General features: G+C 40.1%; 1 long non-coding RNA gene across 1 annotated transcript; it reads right to left on the reverse strand.

Moving 5' to 3' along the window:
• Positions 1 to 847: 847 nt before the first annotated feature.
• LOC311303540 lies at positions 848 to 2,836 on the reverse strand. The gene is made up of 3 exons (XR_014629782.1): positions 2,589 to 2,836; positions 1,873 to 2,018; positions 848 to 1,636 (listed from the first exon to the last, which is right to left on the reverse strand). It is a non-coding gene; the product is annotated as an uncharacterized lncRNA (long non-coding RNA).
• Between the last annotated feature and the right edge of the window lie 2,338 nt (positions 2,837 to 5,174).

Below are 5,174 nucleotides of genomic sequence, written 5' to 3' on the forward strand. Positions count from 1 at the left end.
GAATTAACTGCACAATTACTAGAATTTACACAATTACAATGTTTACCTTGGATATTATACAATTTGTAAGCACAATTTGTGAAAAAACAACAACTGTGTTTCCAACTGTGAACCAATTTTGTATTTTTTATATATATATATATATATATATATATATATATTGTTTGCCCTTGCATTCTTTCTTGTGGCTCAGTGACACACCTGAATGAAAGGCTCATTATGCAGGTCGTTGTCTTCTCAGGTGTGAATCATGCCCCTACGCATATTGCCTTTCCAAACAAAAAGTGTCTTACAAAATTTAAATCAATGTATTGTTTTATGTGAATCATTAGTTTTCTCTTACTCTGTCCAGGGTGGGAGAAATAAGACCCAGCGGTGGGAATGCATAGCAACACGTTCAGCCACGTTTCATCCCTGAAAGAGAAACATACAGCAGACACTTTGCGTTTGCCTGCAAGGCGAAGAGATCTACGGCAGCCCTGCCACACATCCCCCAAAGTTGATTCTGGACCCCAGATTAATGAGATGAGACGAGACGTGAGCATCTCTGTGTCTGCCTGAATAGAAGAGTAAAAAAAGTGTACACTCTGAAAGGAAAAACTGATATATTTCCTGTGTGCAGGACAGATGCTTATATGAAAGTAAGCATCCTTGAGATCACCCCTGCAGATTGTGCGAGCGAGAGCTTTGTACGCACTAATGCAACTCTTTACTTTGGAATTGACAAAGCATTGGCACGTCTTCAAAATACAGAATGCTGGCAAGAATGCTCAAGTCAGCCAAAAGAAATGAGCCAATTACTTTAAAATAGTTGCTGTTTCTATATAATTATCTATAAGATCATGTTACTTGTTTATAAGATGTCACAATTTTGCCAGTTCTTATCATTCTAGCATGCTGGCATTTTATAACCTATCTTGAAATAATGGCGACAGAGTTCTCATGTTGGAACCAAACTTTGGAATGAACTCTCATTTTCTGTAAGGTCAGCAAAGTACTACCGAAATTTAAGGCCATGTTAAAAGCGCATCTTTTAAGACTTCCTGGGCATCTTGGAAGTGTTGGGTGTTTGATTATTACCTTGTCTATGTTTTTTTCTTTGTACTGTTATTTGTGTTTAGTTATTGTGGATCACTTTGGGCAACAGCTGTTGCAATATAAAATGAAACTCTTCAGGCAAAAAAAAAAAAAAAAGTGACTTACTAAAGTATGAGATTTATTTGTTAAACAGGAAAAACATCCCATACATCAGTAGTAAAAATCAACACCATTAACTGCATGCATGGCCACATTCTTTATGGCCAGGAGGATCCCCCCTTAGGGCCAGGACATTGGCCATCAGGGTGAGTTTTTCCTGGCAGTTTTCAGTACATACTGCAGGCTTTGCTGGTTCGGCTGCAGGTTTCTCTGGTTCGGCCACAGGCTTCACTACAGGCTCTGGAGGACCCCCCTTATGGCCAGAACATGGGCCATCAGGGTGAGTTTTTTTGGCAGTTTTCAGCACATACTGCTTCGGCTGCAGGCATCAATACAGGCTCTGGAGGACCCCCCTTAGGGCCAGAACATGGGGCATCAGGGTGAGTTTGACAGTTTTCGGCACACACTGCAGGCTTTGCCGGTTCAGCTGAAGGCTTCACTGCATGGATTCAGATAGTCAGCTTTAGTCAGTCCGTTTAACAACATTCAGTCTTAGATGTACAGCAAGTTGTACATAAAGAAATTTATTTTAATTATTATTCATCCATTAAATTTGTAAAGCAATCCTGTGCTTGAGACTGTGCTACCGGCTCAATACTCAATACACGGTGAATGATAAAATAAATCCAACTGAAATAACGAGAAGGCTGACTCAAACACTAATAGAACAAATACCTGTAAATGGAGCCATACACTGACGTCCACATCCATTGCTGCAGCATTTCTCATGTTTCGGACAGTCACTATGACACTATCATAGGAACACAACTCAGCACAATTTCCTCCTCCAGATTTTGTGCTTGGACACTGTCCTGGCTTTGCTGTGATACAGAAACATGACAGAAACATACAGTAATGAGACTTTCATTCAGTGATATGAAAAAAAGTGGTCAAAGATGGTCAAAGATCAGAGTAGGTTTTACAAGAAAATACTAGTTCAGTCTTTCTTCTTTATAGTTTCACATTTAGTTCAGTTTAATTAACATTGTCATCCAGAGCAGTCTCGAGCACAAGTACATCCTCCACGGCACGACCGTCAGCTTTACCAGACATCACAGGAGTGTTGTTGTAAAATTTTCAGCATACGTCAGGGGTTTCACTGTGTGCGTCTCAAACTTGAACATATTCATACATTTCTCTGCTTCAAATCAAGTAGAAATACCATTTAGAACTAAACTGACAATTAGTTTCAAAGACAAAGAGTGCCATTACAACCTACCCCACTACTGGTGAGGCGTGTTATAGAAGCACAATGCAGAAAGAAGACATCCATCAATATGTTGTTCATAAGTTTACTATTACAACTAATTGTACTGAACATCATATTTTGTAAGGCATTTATTTATGCATTTCTTCCAGGGCAGTGTACTAAAGCTAAAAGATCTTCTCACCTATGACTCCAGCGTGGTTTATGCTCAAACATGCAGACAGACACAATAAAACAACACTCAACAAGCACTTGAGCTGTCATCCTCTCGACCTGTGATCTCACAATCAACTCTACTGGAAAATGCACTTAATTAATCAGTCAGTAGGGACAGTGAGGCACACAAAACTACACTGCTGCTGCTGAATCCCGTAACATAAATTGCTGTCCAAAGATTTATAGAACCAAGGAAGTCTGGGTAACTCCAACCCTGATGAAACTCACCTGCGTGTAGCTTTCTAGTAGCCTAATCTTGAAGACCTTGATTAGCTTGTTCAGGTGTGTTTGATTAGGTTTGGAGGAGTGGAGCACTGCGGTCACCCAGATGACATAATCAGAAGATTGAGTGTTTCTATGGCAACACTATCAATGACAAAATGGTCAGGTGGTACAGCAATTACGTGGTACAAGTCGGAGCTCTCAGAAAATTCCACGTTTACAAGTTGTTGTTATGAATAACCTCTTACACCTAAACTCTACAGGAAGTGGATCTCTACTGGCATAAATCTGTGTAGAGTATGAAGAGACAGTGGGTGCTTCTCAATTCTTATTTGTGCATCCTCGTTTCCTCTCCTCGCTTCCTTTCCTCGCGTCTCAGCTCCGCCCTCTGTAGGATGCGAGGGAAGGCTGCAAGGAAAAGACGCGAGGACGGAGGGATCGAATGAAAGCTTTTTTTATACATTGGAATCCTTGATCACTCCAGCGTCACTTCATCGCGTCATCAGCAGCGCTCAGAGGATCTGCCCTCATGTTGTTGAAATTTGTTTATTTAAGAAATTCATAATAAATAATAATAAAGAAAGATACCCTGTTGAAATATGTGAGGTGTGTGGTTTATATAAACTGCAAAAGTAAAGTATAAATCAAAATTATTGTGACCGATGTGAAGGGGGAGGAGAATTTATACGTGCGTCACGTTTTAGTCGATAAAACTCTTCCGCATAGGATACACCTGTGTATCCTCGCTCATGACTCCTCTGGAAGCCTCCTCACTCCTCGATCCTCGACTCCTCGCGGTGCAATTAGAGAATTGAGATGTCCTTCAAGATGGCTGTGCTCGATCAATTTCCGGGTCATAGGATGGAGGACGGAGGAGAGAGGAGACGAGGAGGGATATTGAGAAGCACCCACAGCATACACAGACACAGGGGCATGTCTAGAATTGGAAACTGAATTACAATTGCTGATTGATCCAAGTAATTATGACTAACAACAATGTTTCAAGCAACTAGGGAATACAGCCATTCTTATATCAACGCCACTTTAAAAAAAATATATCTATAAAAAATATATATCTATATTGATGATGAACAGATAGAATTTAGGCTGAAACATTTTTTATTGAGTTAACAATAGGGGAATACAGAGCCATAAAAACACTTGAATCTATAAAACAATTAAATCAAAAATCTAAAACATAAGCTATCTTTTTCAACAACCTGTATGTCTTAACAACTTTACAATTGTCCTCTATTGAGGTTAGGGAATTGTGGAAGATCTTTAAAGGGGACCTATTATGCAAAATTCAATTTTGCATGCTGTTTGGACATAAATGTGTGTTGGCAGTACACAACCACCCAACAGTGATAAAAATCCACTCACTCCTTTTTTATTAATCCCCATAAATCATCAGCAGTGTCTCCCAACGACCTGTTTTCAGAATGCGGCTTTAGTGACGTCACTAAAGCCACAGGCCCCGCCCACAAGTGTTGACAGACACTGCCGTTTTAACATAGACCCGGCCTGGTCGAGTTCACAGTGAGTTGTACACATCCGCCATTGCTGCACTGACGAGAATGTCTCGCAAGCGTAGTAGGTGTTGTGTGGCTGGATGTATTAATCCACATAGCTCTCTCTATTTACTCCCGAAATCTGAGGCAGCCGCTGAAGACGAGGTGGAATTATTTTGTTTTCAAAGAAAATGCTCCCTCAACTCTTCCAAAATTCGTTTATGTACTTACGCACTTCTTATACTGTGTTTACTCAGCTCTTACAGTGATTTTCTGGAGTAAAACTGACGCTTCATCTTTTGTGTGATGCACAATAAACTTGATTAAACTCATCAGTATATTTTTGATCATCATTCGGACCTGGTCCAAAACAGCAGACTTCTAGGCTATTAATAGTGGATACATACAAGCAGATGACAAATACGTTATAACCGTAATTAAACTAAACTATACCTGTTCCATCTCCATACAGCACTTTGACTCTGTAGGCATTATTGTCTGACTCCGGGTCGAAATGAACACCGTTACTGAAAGTTTCTGATATTATCATCATTCCATGAGATGAAATTGTCTTGACAGACTGAGCGCGAGCTCATGAAGCTCCGCCCCCTGTGCCGTGCAGCAGGAGCTTATTTGCATTTAAAGGGCACACACTAAAACAGCACGTTTTTCTGAGCACCAAAAAGTGACAATTTATACATGCTGTAAAAAATGATCTGTTGGGAATTTTGAGCTAAAACTTCACATAAACACTCTGGGGACATCAGAGACTTATTTTACATCTTGGGAAAAGGGGCATAATAGGTCCCCTTTAAGTCAGT

This window comes from Rutilus rutilus, assembly GCF_951802725.1.
Source record: "Rutilus rutilus genome assembly, chromosome: 14".
Classification (NCBI taxonomy): domain Eukaryota; kingdom Metazoa; phylum Chordata; class Actinopteri; order Cypriniformes; family Leuciscidae; genus Rutilus; species Rutilus rutilus.